We start from the raw sequence: 17745 nt of genomic DNA, 5'->3' as shown, positions 1-17745 counted from the left end.
TGAATTCGTTCTCAGCTAGAAGACATTCGCCTGACTTCCAACTCCCGAACTTGAAACTTCTCACTGCCAGTCCTGACACATAAATGGCAATATAGCACATTTCCGTATAATTATTTGTTCATTAATTAACTGCGTAACTACGTAACTAATGCGTAAAATATTGCTCCTTGATGAGAAGTTTAGAAAAATATTTATAAATAATAAAAATTTTCATATATATAATGTGTCGCTAGTAAATGTATCGGTTGTGAAAGAAATGATATAAAAAATGTTTATTGGGTAAAATAAACCCTCTTTAAAAATTCGAATATATATATATATGTGTGTGTGTGTGTGTGTGTGTATATATATATATATATATATATATATATACACATACAATAGAATTATACACGTCATAATATTCAAATATTATATTATTAAAGTAAAAGCATTAAAATATTTCCATTGTTCAACGGTATTTGGTTTATCAAATTTGCTTTCTCAATGCTCTTATAATTTCTTAAAGGAGTTTCTTTTTAGAGACGGTTGCATTGTTAATAACAAGCGACGTACGAAATTTTGTCCAAATCAGATAAAACTTATTGATTTCAAATCTTATTGATGATTTATATGTCTCTTACATAGTAAGACTTGATTACTTTAATCAGAATATTCTGTTCTCAATAAATGTTGAAAATGATTGGCTAGACTTTTATTAGCTAATAGCTGTATTACACGAGAATTTAAAATGAAAATCAATGCAATTTTATATTAGACTCTAGATTTTTGTAAAGTAAAATATCTTCCATACTAGAACTATTGAATGGAACATTAATTAGGTATCCAGATCAAAGGAGCATGTTCAGGTTGAAAGATTTATATTAATGGATGTACAAATACAAATGAATTCAAAACACGCAATGATAATTTATTTTCATATTTATTCGACAGAGTAGAATTTATAAAATTTATTTTCATAAGCCTCTATTAAACGATGATTAATTATGCTCAATCTGTACAATAGATATAAACAACGTTTTTAAAAATATTTTTTTTTATTTATTATATCTTCGAGTATATTATAATGATGATATTGTATGTATTATAATCTTTCTTCAACAAAGAATGTTGTACGAGTGGGGAATCTTTATTGATGTATCGAGTGTTGCGGAATCATTGATAGTGCGCATTCGCTACGCACGATATCCGTGATCCCAAATAGATAACTGACATTTGATTGACATAGGCGATGTTCTCACCTTAGTTGTTCTACGTCTTTCCGACGATGTGGATTAACGCATATATATAGCGATTCGAATCGTTTATTATGGTCGCTCTCCATTATCGTATTCCTCTACTCTGCGTCAAAAATATATCAAAGAATACAGCTTGGTTGCCTGAAAATGCTATTAGTAAGTCACAAGTTTTTTAACAAAATAATCTTGGCAGATAATTTAATCAAAGTATTTGCTACAAGGAATCTACGCGAGTAACGCGATTCTTTTCTTTTTTATTCTTTTATTTCTTTTTATGTGGCGCAAATACATTATATGATATTAGTTACACATTTGTATCGCATTTTATTTATTTTCTACTATCGGGAATTACGCTTTACATTCAAAAGTAATTTTGCCATTAAACAATCGATATACGTGTTTTACTAATGAGGTATTAAAGTTAGACATGCCTTAGCAATATAAATTTTTGCTAATAATCCTTAACAAATCATAAAATTCTATATTTTTTTCTGTTAAATATGTACGAGTACTTTAAAAGTAGCTGTAAAATGTTTTTAATCAATTAATCAATTATTGCGCGCATTAAAATAAATACGATTTAATACACAATATTCCAAGTATGTGTTGAAAATGTTTGTATTACTAATGTCTTTTTACTACTTTTATTACGAAAGTAATGGCGGTGGTTGGTAAATATAACTAAATAAATTTTGCAAATGAACGTCATGTGAAATATCGTTGAATTTAATGTGATTTAATGTATAAAAAAAAAGAATAAATTAATGTTGATAAATGATATGTAAATATTTTATTCGAATTTTCATTTATCACACTAAAGTTAACGGTAATATTTTTTTTGTTTTCATTTGTTTTTTGTTTTTTGTTTTTGTTTATGAAATAAAGGTGTTTCGTGTATTAACAATTTATCTAAAAATTTGTAATTCACGTCGATTTCTACATTCCCTTCGACGAACTTTACCAAGTACCTATTTACCTTATCGACTAGTTGATTTCTTGTTTCTTCCGTGTCCTTGTCCAACATAGCACGCGAACTACAAGAAACGCATCACACATGAAAGTCTTGCATGCCTTGACTTCGAAAAAAATTATATGTAAATCTTGATAATAACGAACGCGGTTGTAAAAAGTTTTAATTCTGTACCCTAGAATTATACTACACTTGCATGGCTTTCCTATACATAAGATTTCACATCATTAAATACAATTTATGTTAAATGCAAAAAATTGTCATTTATTTATTTATTTATTATTATTATTATTATTTCTTTTTTTTTATAAAAATCAATAGTCTATTGTACTATCTTAAAATTTAAAGATATATAGAACGAAGAATTTTTTAACTGTTCATTCAATTTCTGTCACTTTAATAAATCAAAGTAAAAATAATATTTGTTTTTAATTATTCTTATACCAAAATGCTAATAATGTCTATATATATATATATATATATATATATATATGTAATATAGATAAAATATAAAATTACCTTGATTTTTTCTTTTATGTAAAATACATAAAATGTGATAATAATCCACTGCTTTTTATGCATCATCAGATAAAACATGATATCCATGTATATGTATATATTCCGTGAATGTGTTTTTTTTTTCTTATCTCTAATTATGATTCATAATATAATCAATACGACTTGGTTATATTTCTATCACAGTCTAATTTCATAATTGTTAAAATCAATGTCAAAATAATGTAATTGGGTGCTTGGAAAATTGGTTAAATACACATTTATCCTTTTTTTATCCATAACGTCATTATTGTCATTTAATATTTATTAGGCTTGAGATTATCTTTTTCGTAGATAAGTTAATAAAAAAAAAAAAATTGTATTATACAATAGAGATCTATCAATATCAATTACAACAAAATATGAAATATAATAATAATTATTATATTATTACTGCCACTGCCATATTACTTAGCTTGTTAAAGAGTATCAAGAGTTTTAACGGAAATAAGCTATGTCTCGGATTTCATTGATGCTAATATTATCTTATTTCATCTGTTGACGACAGAACTGACTCGATGTATCAGGTATATAAGAAGAACTGATAGTAAAAATAATAAGATAACGTTAAATGTGCAAGTAATAAAATACAAAACAAGTAAATTATACATTAATATTTTACCACTGCAAATTATATATACGGCAAATAGAAAATTGAATGGACGTTCTGTTGTGGGTTGAAATTGTTGAAACATCCATTTACAGCATATTAATTTTTTTTTTTTTTTTTTTTTTTTTTTGTAAACTTAATACTCAATATTTTAATGTATTTAGTATGAAAATTTATCATTTATTTCTCATTATACACAATGAATATCTTGTTGCTTCATTTCATCGAGCATCTTTGCATTATTTATTTATAATTTGTTATTATAAATTTTTTGCTTTTCTACCGATCTTGAAACAATTTTAATTTACGCTTAGTACCATTTTATTACTTATTGATTTCTGTACAAAATGCTTAGATATTTATTTGGTCAGATGATACACTATCTATAATATTGATCTCTGAAAATATTTATCTATTTAATAATGGCAACATATTATTTCTAAAATTTCTCAAAGCTGCGCGCTAAATTATCCATGATAAAAAAAAGTAATCATATATAAAATGTGTCTTGTCAAAATAACTCGATAATATCATCCGTCGCTTGTAACAAATACAATGTCTCCAGATAATACCTTCTTTTTTTTTTCTTCTTTTTTTTTTTTTACAAAATATATTTCACCTTTATATTTTTTGTGCCAATAATAGAAGTGAAGAGTAATCGAAATAATATAGTTGGCCTACCACACCTATCATATAAGCCTGTTATAGGCCGACCCTACGTAGTGCATTGAAAATATCAAAAGAAGAAAAGACCGACTGTTCTATACTAACTTTCTAGTCGCTTGTGGAAGAGGCCCATAATGCACAAGGCGGAGACGTCGCCTCCTAGTGGTTAACATCGTAATACTCCCTTGCTATGGAGCTTCGCGTATCTCAATCATCCCTTGCATACAATCAATGATTCGACATTATCAGATTTAACTTGCGCTTTATCCGAAATGCATGACAATTAATCATACTTAACATTAATAGAAAGTTTTATTTTCTTTACGAAACAGTCTATAAAATCTACTATTCTAACGATGTATATAAACAAGTTATGAATTAAGAATCGAAAGATTTATTTAGTATAATAAGAACAAAAAAATACAAAAAAAAAAATACAAAAAAAAAGAGTATGTTGTTGGAGCATGTCAAGAGGCAGAATATAAGTAGTAATGTGATACGTGATAAGTGTACAAACATTTAGCAGTTCTAATAAATTTTTTTATAAAAATTCAAAGCAGTGGTTTTGATGTTATTTCTTATTATTGTTTTTAGTAAGAACTTCATGATAGACAAAAAGAAAAAAAAATTTTAAACATAAATTTATAAAATAATGATATAAGAATATAAAATTGTTACATGATAATTAAATGTAAAAACATTTTTGATATAATGAATTTCACCTACATTACCGCCTTAACAACTTGTTAATTTTGAGTTTAGAATCGCTTCAAGTGGAAGTAGAAAATTAATCCGCAGTGAAATGCTATATATAATATAATAATATAATTAAGAATTTTATTTGACTAATATTAATTAAAAGAAAATTTGTTAAATTGTAAAAATCGTAAAAAAATTAGTGTTCAAATATTTATAAATATTTTAATAATAATTAATACGAAGACTAAAGCTAAAGTATTTTCAAAATTAATTCTTAAGTTCCAGTTTTTTTTTCCTTTCTATACTTAGGAAAATAGGAAGAAAATAAAACATGGCACGAAGTAGAAGCACACTTTACTGTTAATGTAGACAGATCTTGAAATAATTTAATCGGTTTCAGTATAAACAAATCATAAATTTTCTTTTCACTTATATTTTCTACAAAAACATAGTATATTACACAAAATTAATTCAATTTGTTAAACAAAATGAAATATTTCTAATGTAAATAATAATAATAATAATAATAATAATAATAATAATAATAATAATAATAATAATAATGATAATAATAATAATAATGATAATAATGATAATAATGATAATAATGATAATAATAATAACATAATCGATACAGCAAAACAAAATAAAATTTAGTAAAACTTGAAAAATACGTAATTTTTTCGAAATCAATTGTGCAATAGAGAAATATCGATCTAATTTTTTATTTATAATTTTTAGATATAAAAATGAGTAATATAATTGAAGCAGTAATTATGAACGAAACAACGAACTCGCAATAAAATGTTATTCTGATAAATAATTCTCGAAAAGTATAATGATCAAATGATTATTCAAAAGCGACTCTTTAAATTGATGAAGTAACGTTAAAAATTTGACAGACGTCGCTTTATTCTATAGATTATAGAGAACAGAACATATATCAATGCATATAATTTTATACGATATTAGCGCAAGGATAAATAATCTATTAATTTTGCATATTGAATTTAGTTGAACTACAAATGTATTTCCTTCGAGTGACGATTATAATTTCAAACACGAATAAATGATTAACTAAAAATGCACTTAATAGTGATCGATTGTGGGCGTAATATTTTTAAACTAAGCCATCAGAATTATTCCTCGGCTTAAATATTGAGCGCCCAATGCATAAGGATGGAAGGTTAGCGCGAATGCGAAGAATAAAGAAAAGACAGGCCAGCAAATAAAGTTCGTAAATAAAATGGTAACGGCGAAAAGATAATATCGAGGTCGAACGTAGCCGGCGCGGCATGAGAGACAATTAGAAGTGTATAAATAAAACGATGGCGTGAGTAAAGCAAAGTGAAAAGGACAATAAAGCGAGAAGGAATTTTGAAGAATGACGAAATCGCAGGGGTCTAAACTCGGTTTTAGCATCGATACACGGCGCCGATGAATGAATAAAGCTCGTCGCGCTTGTAAGAAGAGCCGAGCTGAGAGGAAGAACAAGCGGCTGCCTCCGGACGGTACGCGTGGGATGTTTGGGGTATGAGGCGGGAGCCGCGACGGGACGTCGGGGGAGAAAAATGAGTGAAATCCATTAGTGGGAGAGAGGGCGCGCAGAGAGCATGTCCGTGACTTCTGACCTGGGCAAAATCTACGCTCTATTCGCACACGCGCCTCGACCTCCAGTCTACACGTACATTGCTGTCATAAAATCAGTCTTCGCCTACGAGTACGCGCGCGCGCGCTCACCCGGATGCATGCGCGCGGGTCTAGCGGTAGGGGCAAATAGGCGCACTCGTGCACACGGGCGCGACTCTGTGTACCCTCGCGTGTGTTTGTGCACGCGCATGCACGATGTACGATACGTGCGTGTACCTATTTATGTATATACGGGCGTTGCGTCACGTGCATCCCTAATATGTTTTTCGACTACGCCGATGAGAATGCCTGCGTTGCGGGTCCTGTGAAAAATGAGTTTATTGACGAGCCGTTGCTCGCTATGAGCATTTTTTTTTTTAAATCGCTTCGCCAATGGGATCCCAGCATCTTACAAAGCTCTTACGCTATTTTAATTGGGTAATCATTGTTTTGAGTTGGCTTTACGATGCGCCCGCACTTGACTGAAAGTCAGGTTTCTCGGAAGCCGATGGACAAAGGCTCATCTGTTTTTCGATCCCCCTGCGACTCGTGTCCAATGATGATTTTATGACTTTTCTCGTACTCCAAGTCATAACGACGCGTGTAGAGTCCTTATCCTCGTCTCCGTGGATATGCATCGTGGAAAATGTATGAAGTTGGCGCTCGTGGGAGGGATTAGAAATCACTCGTTTCAATTAGCCGTGCCATTGATGTTAAGGATCCTCGTACAAAGAAGACTCTATTTGTTTCAATTTTATTTTCCCGCAGCTTTCGTTTATCCGACTTTTAACAGCAGCTACAATAGCAGTTACGCCCGCAAGTCTTAAGATCGTAGAAAGAACGTCATCCTCGTTCTCCTCGTATTTCATTTCTCTACATCGTAGTATGCCTTCGTCCAAATTTCGTTAAAAAAAAAAAAAAAAAAAAAAAAACCCCCCCACCCCCCCCCCCTACCTAACTACCTACCTACCTACCTACCATCACGCCATTAGCTTTTCTCGTGTGAAATAACATTGTTCTCTTCTTCTCAAATAAGTGTTAAATTGTTGCCTCGAGACTCGGTACTCCACTCCTGTATTTTCTCTCATTTTAACGATAACGATCCGCCCCCTTCCCCCAATCCCTCCCGTCCAGCCTATGAACCGCGAGTCGCAATATCACCATAAAGTGCCAATTAAAATTGAACTGTCTTCGTCTTTGTACAAGGTAAACTGCAAATAGTAATGAATTCGCCATTGTGAATGAGTAAGACTCACCGCCGCGTTATTAGACTTGGGATTATTATTAAGTCGGCGCGTTCGGTGTTTGGACATGTGGTCGTGTGCTCGTGGCCGTCGACGATCGTCGGCGCGAGTGGCTCCCGATTGTCGTTTTGTTCTTTAATGCGACGATTGTGACCCGGGAGTCTTGAAACAAAAACTCTTGGCTCGACGGCTCGCGACCATCTGTCCAGCGGACGAGCGACGAGGACGATAAAAATGAAAAGAGCATCCATCGAGCGAGCGCGGGTGCAATTGGCGAGAGCGAGCGTCGCCAGCTTCGATGGGGGATCGTTTTCTAGTGGCTCCTCGTTTAACCCCTTGCCAGTGGTTTCGCCGTACGGGGTGCCGGTCCTCGATATACCTATATTGAATTGGTGCGCGTGCGCTCCTTTCGCTCCTTCTCTCATTCAAATGCTCAATTATAATCCTTTTAATGCATCGAGGCTCGAGAACTTTTTGGGCCATTGTCGATATGATGCGATTTGACAAAAATCGATCCCCTCGAACGTCTTACGTCTGCCCGCGATCATCCGTGTATTTTTTAATAATGGAGATTATCGATGAAGCTTTCTTCACTCCCACACCCCTCACCCCCGTACGCGTATTCGCGTATTTGTATTTCTTATACTCGTCGTTTATCAGAGCATTCGACTATTGACTATCGTTCCGTTAATTCGAGAGGGAGAAATCGCGAGCTAAAAAATTATTTGACTAATTGTCCCACCAAATCTTAACGTTCGTTGAGTGCTCGAGAAACTTGATAAATATATTTCACGAGGCTATGCGAGCCTTAGGAGCCTCGTAATGAAAGGTCTCCTTCGTTTCTTAATACATTGGCGAAAACGAAAGGAACGTACATTTGCAGATACTTCTTTGTTATCAAATGACGCTAAATCGATTCTCCCAATCCCCAAGGAATTAAAAACATTTTTCTTTTTTTCTTTTTTTTTTCTTTTTTTTTCTTTTCTTGTTGTCTTCATCTTTTTATTAAAGCACGCGGAGAGAGCAGGGAATTGCCGTAAACGAGAATTGAATGGAACGTAGGGAAGAATAACTGAAAGTTGCCATTAAATTTCACATGAGAGCAACCGAACGATTAAGCGAGGTTTGGTCACAAAATTCTATTAAATTTAAATCTAACGAGTCAACTTATTAACTAATATTTTATTAGAAAGGATTAACTTATTTGATAAAATTATATAAAAAGATTATATAAAAAGATGTACAAACGTGTAAAAAGATATATATATATATATATATATATGGTTTCGTGTATCCATCGTAAGGGTGATGAGAATGCGCATAGGATGATGTTGGTTGTCTGGAGGGGCAAATATGAGAAACAAGCAACGTTACTACGCTCTTGCTCGGGGGAGAGGGTCGAGTCACGGATAACCGAGAGAAATTTACGAAACACCGAGTAGTTAAATCAGGGGCTTGCGTACGCTTGTTCGCAAGCGCACTCGCGTAATGCGGCGTAATAGTGGGGTTGTGGATTCTAGCAATTACACATCCTCAAGTGGCCTGTGAGAGGAGAGCCCCCCTGCCCCCGCTCCATTAGGATGAGAGGAGGGATATTTATCGCGGGGACTGGATAGAATAGTCCGATTCGCGCGACAGCTTTGCCAATCGCAGTGCTCGACGAGATGGTGCGGCTAGTTTCATCGGCCTTTCCTTAAAATTCTCCCTCAGCTGGCTTCTTTGGTCTCTGGGCTTTTGCCTCGCGCGATGAAAGGTCCATTCGGATGTGGTACATCCCGCGGCACTCGCACTAATGCGGCGGCATGCTGAGACTTTACGACATGCGATTTGACGGGGAACTGCCGTTATCTCTGTTTTCGCCTTATGAGGCTGAAAGCAACACTGGCTATCGATTACGGGGGTTGGCAAAGCCAGTGAGTGACGCCTTATAGAGAGGCTGTGCAATACCGATTGTAGTAAAAGAAAAAAAAGGAGGAAAAGAATGAATGAGAGAGAGAGAGAGAGAGAGAAAATGAGAGAAAAAAGAAGCAAACCACTAGAGTGCGACTCGATGTAAGCTATTTGGCTGATATACGTAGACATCGTCATATGTTTTGGCGAGTACGTGATATCGAGACCTTTCGTACTTAACTATTAATCGTCTCTTCGTTGAAATGTCATCAACATCTTTTGGTACGCTGGAGCCTTACCTTCCTGATGGCCTCCCCTCCCTCCCAGCACCTTACGTATCGTATAGATTCTTGAAATCTCACTTTGTTTCGCTCCAGTGGAGTCCGAAGATTTTTCATCTTCTTCGTGGCGACGTGTTTACGTGGAATAACGAAATCGGATGGGATTGCTGAAATTATTGGAAAGTCTTTGTGAAATTGATTACGTTGCGTGAGCTGTAAATTTAATCAGACGTCACTCGCAAAATTAATTAAATGAACGCCATGAACGTCGTTATTTATAGCGGATTGCCGCTATGCCGCGACACGAGTCATTGAAATGACAGAGTTTTGATCAAAGGCCAATCCTCGTGTGTTTGATGTCTAATGCATACGCGTGTGCTTCACACCCCTCCCGAGCCCACTGCAATGTCACGTGATATTTGCAGTTTGCATTAACTTCCGGTGTCACTGCGATTAAATAATCTCATGTTAATTGTTAGGTGCGCCAACTAGTGCGACGTCGAAGCTACGATTTATCATTATCAACACTTGGATGTTTAAGCCGTTTCCCAAGGAAACACGAGGGCCAATTTAAAGATATTGCTTTCGTAAAAAGACAAAATATGTTTTCACTGCAAGTGTACAATAATGCACGCCTGAGCCCGAAATTCTTTATGTCCTTATGTGGCAAATTTCTTCCTTACTCCATTATTTCTCGGTATTATTTGTCTCGGTTCTTTTTTCTTTTTAAGGCGCATATCAATATTCAGCCATAACTTATCTCGTTTGTGCAAATTTCGTGACAGACTACTTACGTCTGCTTATCTCGGGATGCCTTGTGTATCGGCGCTTTTTTTTTTTTTTTTTTTTTTTTTTTTTTTTTTTTTTGGAAAGCACTTGCTTTTGATACGCATTTAATGTACATTTAATCTGGGCTTATATTAAAATTGAATCTCTTTGTTTTGGAGAAGCGCACGAGTTACGCGCTTGTTTTCTCATTAGTTATTTATCGCTTTCATTATACGAAGCGGCAGAATGGAGGAGCACTTGTCACCCCATCGAAAACTTTTAGTTCTTCTTCGCGAAGCGCTAGTCGTTTTACCATCAAAAGCAAATCAGCACTTGATGAATTTATAAAAAGAAGGCACTCCTCTTTGCCAAATGTTTCATGAATTATTGCTACGTATTTATTAGAATTGAATCGAATTTTCGGAACGTAATACATTCGAATCAACTTATAAGCTGGAAGATTATAAGTACACGTTAAAACGAATAAGTCGCGAAATAAGATAATGATGAAAATATTTTTACATCTCGCGACACTTATACACTCTTCTCTTCTTTATCGTAACGATAGAGATTAAAAAAATTATGTAAGTTAGATATAGATTTTAGAAAATTTTCAACATCAATTACGATATGAATTATCAAATATTTACCATTCGCTGTATTTTAGCATGATTTTCATTAAATTTTGTTGATCAATAAACAATTCTAAAGTCCTAGCCGATAAGATTCTTACAAAACTTTAGCTTCAAAATTTATAAAGTTTGGTATAGCAGCTTTTGTAATAATTTAAGATTGTTCATCAAACATGAAAAACTTTTATATTTTAACGAGCAATTATGTTAATTATTTTGACATTAAATCGTTATCCATTAAATTGAATTTATTTCAATTATATTGCAACTATTGTTGATTAATTATTGACCATATTGTATTAATTACTATTAATGTAGAATGGATTTGAACAAATTTAATTACAAGTTAATATTATTTACGTTAATGAGAGTTAAATTTAATTAAATTGATATTAAATGGAAATTTAAATTAAATAAAAATTATTATTAATTACTTTGATTGGTTGAATTGAAGTTTGACCATATTAAAACTACCTTGTAATTGAAAAAATATAGTGTATTTGTACATCAGATTTATTATTTATTTTGACTAACAAATTATTAGCTCGATTGATTTTTCCAATTTCTCACGCCCAACAAGAAGGCATTCCAATAATTTGCCGACTATATATTTGCTTTTTAATCGAAATCTCAGAAACGTGTGATGGGTTAACCGCAAACAATTGCGTATAATATCTTTTTTCCAACGACCCTTGCTTTTCCTGCTTTCGATGTTGTAAAACCTGTCTAACCCAACTCGAGCTTCTGTTAAAGAAAAGTTCGATGTAAAAAGGATACTTTAGGTCGACACGTTTGAGCCCTATAGGTTATTATTTATTTATTTATTTTATTTTTCTTCTTCTTCTTTTTTTGACTTTAATCTAAATACGCAGCACAAAATTTCCAAAATTCATTCGATTAACGCTCAATTACTCGTATTTAATGCCGATATATTGATAAATAATAAGTTCTGTTTCTTAATTGATGTATCTTAAAATGATTAAGCCTTGATATGCTTTTTAATATATATATTTTGTAAGTAATTTAGCGAGCACCGGAATACGCAGCAATTATAATTATTGTAATTATTATTAACTTTGAAATATGTTAAATATTTTAGTCCAATTCACTTATGTGTATCAAACATATATAAATCACGGATACGGCAAGTATGAGGCAACACTTTTTCTCTTCCGACAAATGGAATATCTTACCCTTTCGTTCTCTCTACGCACCCTTTCGTTCGCACCTTCTGTTTTACCTCTTGAACGTTAAAGGAAGGAGACAGACAGAGAGAGGGGGGGGAGGGAGAGAGAAAGAGAGAGGAAAAAAAGTTAAAGTCCTAAAAGGGGTTGACGCGATCAACAACTTAGTTTCTGTTTCTCAACTTTCCCGCCCCTCTTAACCATGTATTTCCCCTTTTCATCGTATCATTCTCACCATTCCTTCATCAATTACGCCATCGGATTTTATTCCTTTCCGCAGTTGCGGATTTCTAGAGAGCCGTAGGAGATATAGATTCAAAGACATTCGATTCCCAGACACATTCGACCTACCTACCCTCTTCCGCCCCATTCCTGCCCTGTTTCTTTTTTCACTTCATTTTTTCCCCCTAATCTCTCTCTCTCTCTCTCTCTCTCCTCTCGTTCGGCTCCGCTCTGACCCTCTCTTGCGCTCCGGGACACTCGACAAGTATGAGTTTGTGTTCATGCGTCTGCTTCGAATGAATAGAATCGCAAGGCTATTCTTCCCGGCTGAATGCCACAAAACCATTTGCCTTCTGCACTTTTCCCTCTCCCTCGAACTTCTTCTGTCTTTCACCGCGTGATCGAACGACCCACGGAGATATCTATGATTTCTTATCTTCGCGCGCGCGCTCATATACGATTCACGATCTGTCGTCTATCTCGAGCTCTCTATCGGGCAATCGGACGAGGATTGTCCGAGGGAGAGACGTCGACGAGAGCATTCAATAGAACGCATATATCACTTTTTTAACGTTTGCGCGCGATGAGACGAATTAATGCCCGATGGAATGGTTTGCCTTGGTACGTGAATTATCCTTACGCTCGGCACTCATAGCTCCGCGGTATATCTAACGGGAATTAAGCGTAAAATATCGATCGAAGCCTCATTGACTAAGCAGTGCTCAACTACGGAGGCGAGCAGTTATGCTGATATTATCGCATTACTCGCTCCTTAATATTAGTGACATTATAATCGAATGGATAGGAGAGGAGACGTAACGAATATTATGGAAAAGATAATCCACTCGACCATGTGAATATCTCGACTATTTGGCTAACTGAAAATCGACTATAAATATTCGACAATCGCAAGCATTGAATCACAATTTTCTGCCAATGTCTTACACTGGGGTCCAAGCTGATTATTCGATTTAATGTTTCCCTTCCTGTTGAGTGATCCGTGTCTTAATTCTGATTGTAGTTTAAATGTAATGAAGCAGGAGTGAGAGCGAGTGAGAGAAGTATGTTTTATCGATAGGGCAATTCGATCGCCGGAACGAGTGAAAAAAACGAGCGCCTTTCCGATTCTCTACTCGTTCCTCGACTTTCTCGTTTAATGCCGTGTGTAATATATAGGAGAGTGCGAGAGTGCGAGAGTGCGAGAGTGCGAGAGACCGGTAAAAGATCATATCTAGAAGAAGTGGCCAACGTGCACCCTTCGACTGACTTTATTTTTCGCCTTTCCTCGCCAACACTCGCCCCAGCTCCTGGACAGAAAATAACTCCTTGGGCTTTTGGCTTTAAACTTTAAATTCTCTTTATCTTGCGACTGGCTTCGATTCACCAAAGTGGCCCCCGAAGGGATCGTGGCGAAAAAGGATCGGAAACGCGGGTTCGAGGTTCGACGGGACCGAGAGTCAGGGAAGGTCAGCCTTTTGTTGATTCTTGTTTACGACGCGGGCGTGAGATTCGTGCCCGTTGATTCGATTCAATTTCGTATTCTTTTCGCTCGGAGCTGTATATCTTCGAATATCCGCTCGACCGAGTCCTGGCCTTTCATCCATTGACTTTGTCCTAAAAAATAAGAATCCACTAGCAGGCTTGATGGCGCTGTACAACTTTTACCGTAACCGACTCGCTAAATGTTTGCTCGATAATTTTATTGATAACCGCCACTTGCCTCCTAAGTTCCTCTCAACATTCACATTTTTAATAAAAGAAGAAGAAGAAGAAGAAGAAGAAGAAGAAGAAGAAGAAGAAGAAGAAGAAGAAGAAGAAGAAGAAGAAGAAGAAGAAGAAGAAGAAGAAGAAGAAGAAGAAGAAGAAGAAGAAGAAGAAGAAGAAGAAGAAGAAGAAGAAGAAGAAGAAGAAGAAGAAGAAGAAGAAGAAGAAGAAGAAGAAGAAGAAGAAGAAGAAGAAGAAGAAGAAGAAGAAGAAGAAGAAGAAGAAGAAGAAGAAGAAGAAGAAGAAGAAGAAGAAGAAGAAGAAGAAGAAGAAGAAGAAGAAGAAGAAGAAGAAGAAGAAGAAGAAGAAGAAGAAGAAGAAGAAGAAGAAGAAGAAGAAGAAGAAGAAGAAGAAGAAGAAGAAGAAGAAGAAGAAGAAGAAGAAGAAGAAGAAGAAGAAGAAGAAGAAGAAGAAGAAGAAGAAGAAGAAGAAGAAGAAGAAGAAGAAGAAGAAGAAGAAGAAGAAGAAGAAGAAGAAGAAGAAGAAGAAGAAGAAGAAGAAGAAGAAGAAGAAGAAGAAGAAGAAGAAGAAGAAGAAGAAGAAGAAGAAGAAGAAGAAGAAGAAGAGAAATACGCAACGACCGCTTCTATGCCTTCACTGACCACCACGAGCTATCGACCCCTGTAATGCTGCAACTTCTTGCTCGCTAGTTGATTTGTTGTTTTACTCGCTTATAAAGGAGCGCAACCACAGTCTTTTCATCAAAAGGGCAACCTCTCGCTCTGCTCACGGAATAAAATATGCAACGTACATTCGCAAACGTCATCGCGATCGCTGCTCATTAAAAGTAGTCTCGCTACATTTAATGCCATAGGCCAATTCAATTTGCTTTGTTGGCATTGAGAATTGATGTGAGCTCACTTTGCCGCGTTATCGGAGTGCGCTAATCCAGGAAAATTACTTTTTCACGAGCATACTGGGAAAGGCGGAGAGCGTGTCGCGCGCAGGCCCGAAGCGAGTCGAGTTTGCCAGGAGGTCTCGATATAGTTTGATCGCTTGAATGCGCGAGTGCGCGAGCGAATTATGACGAAGAAGCGTGAGTTATGGTGAAGCGCAGTTCCATTTTTCCTTAATTACGATGTTGCGGAACATAGATTATGATGTTAGCCGGCGCTCTCAGAAACATCTGTTCCCCTTCTTCTTCGGCTTCTTCTTCGGCAGAGTTTCGGGCGTCGCTCGCTCGCTCGCTCCCTCCGTGTCTTTGGGCTGCTGGAGCCTAAGCCTCCGGTTTGCCTCTCCTGTCCAACACGACAGTGGCAGCCGCAGGCTTTATTACCGAGTATCGAGAGACCCGGCAAAATCTCCGCTAGTGTGTGTATTGTCGAGATTACGTGTGCGGACGATGAAACTTGCTATCGTTTTGTCCATAAACACACCCTAAACATCCGCGTGTCTAATATAAATACGTTTACGTGCGTGCAAATGTAAATATCCCCTAGTCCAATGCTTTATTCGTCTTGATGAAACGTAGATTTTATCCCTTCTTCGTTTAGTGCCCGATTACGATTGTTCTCTTTCTTTCATTTTCCTTTTCTTCTTTTGCTATTAGAGAGTGATTTTAGACTTTGGTTGTTTTTTTTTTTCTTTTTTTGTTTTCTTTTTTTACACAAATGCGACTGCCGTAGGCCCACATTTCACTCAATTGTTATTTATGATATACTAATGAGATTGAGAATTTTTACATGCGTGTGTATTGAAAACAGATGAACCCGAATAAAATAAAAGTCAAACGTAAGGCCAATTTCGGATTAAAGAACAAAAAATAAACAAAGAAATTTTTTCTGATTTTTCTTCTCATTTACAATATCCACTCAGTAACGTCAGTTATTCCGCATTCTAATGCATTATGCAGAACAGATTTTTTATTAGAAATTAATGTATAGTAAGTCGAATCAATACATTATATAATATTTGTCACAGCGAATATTGACAAAAGATAATACTAATCACCAAGTATTTTCACCTACAATCAAAAGCAATAAAATATCGATTAGATTTTATTAATAATATATAACACTAATAAGCGAGGTCTCCTTTTACTGATTTGATATAGGAATTTGTTTCAAAAACTAATTACGATAACATTAAAATTGCACTGTATTACGATAAATATTATTTAAGTGCCAATTTATGCCAGTTTATATAATTTCAGCAAAGTTATATTTGATCAATTTTTCATTCAACTAAAATTAACATATTGTTTGAATTTATTAGAGCATATTTTCTGTATTCTAATTACTAAATTTATTGGATAAAAAGTTTTATAAAGTTTAGCTTACACGCGTTATACGTTATTATATCCGCGTTGGATTGGTATATGGGTTTGTGTGTGTGTTTGCGCGCTCGCGCGTATATTTGTTGTAATGAAAAAATGCTTAATTTGACATCAAAATGAATTTGAAGATATAAATAGGATTTTCCAAGATAATTTATGTTTTAATTTGTAATTGTCATGGATATTTGAATGACGAACGCGAATAGGCAGAGAGAAAGAGAGAGATAGGTAGTCACGTAGTCACATAACGGACAGACAGACAAGCCAGACAGACAGAATGATAGTAGAGGGGGGTTGGGCAGTGTCTCACGATAGCTGCGGAAGAAACGAATTGAAATTTCATACATAAAATATTAATAATGTATTATGACAGGAAATAAAATTTACTTCATAAATAATAAAAACAGATGCGAAGTGTACGAGGAAAGTATGTAATGTTATAGGCGCTTACAAGCTCCCCGAGTGCATTCATAATGACAATTAGGAATAATATACCTGAAAATAGACACCTCCATATAGATGTAAAGTATGTAAAAGATATTAAAAAGGATGTAGGATTCATTGTGAACAGGGCGGCGAGAGGGGAAGTAAGTACCTTTTGCAATGGGGTCTAACTTTCAAATGACATAGATTGGCATAGGGCAGCCAAGCCCGTCGAGTCAGCGATAGTCGGTTCCTCAAATTCTCGAGCGCGGGGGGGGGGGGGGGGGGGGGGGGGGGGGGGTCGAGGATAAAAGTGGTCGTCAATTAAGCTCGCGATCACAGTGCAAAGTAGCAAAAGTATGACTTATCGGCGTATCAGCCTATCGACGTATCCTCCCAAAGAGCCTCTACTGCCGTTCTCTACGAGGTCGAAAGGAGCAACGGCGCAGCAGATCCCTGGCAGGCGCGGCTCCCGGATTGCAAATTAATAGCGGACACGAGATAAAATTAATTTAAGGGCGGACGCCGCGGGCTGTGTGCCGAAGCCCCGATCACAAAGGCCGGGCCGCGGCACTCAAGTACCGCGTACCAAAACATAATTAGCCTGCATTGTTGATGGGCCAATATTTGCTTGCGGAGCCGCGGGCGGGCCGCCCCACCACCGCTCCCCACGCTTGTTTATCGGCGCTTTTCCT

The 17745-nt window shown here is 35.7% G+C and overlaps 1 protein-coding gene across 1 annotated transcript in view; it reads right to left on the bottom strand.

Annotated features, from left to right (window-relative positions):
- LOC105359026 (glycine, alanine and asparagine-rich protein-like) overlaps positions 1-17745 on the bottom strand; it is a 56762-nt gene that overhangs the window by 32371 nt on the left and 6646 nt on the right. The gene's annotated exons all lie outside the window — the stretch shown is intronic.

This window comes from Ceratosolen solmsi, unplaced genomic scaffold, assembly GCF_000503995.2.
Source record: "Ceratosolen solmsi marchali unplaced genomic scaffold, CerSol_1.0 scaffold1, whole genome shotgun sequence".
Taxonomy (NCBI): domain Eukaryota; kingdom Metazoa; phylum Arthropoda; class Insecta; order Hymenoptera; family Agaonidae; genus Ceratosolen; species Ceratosolen solmsi.
This window is presented reverse-complemented; position numbering and strand designations above follow the sequence as displayed.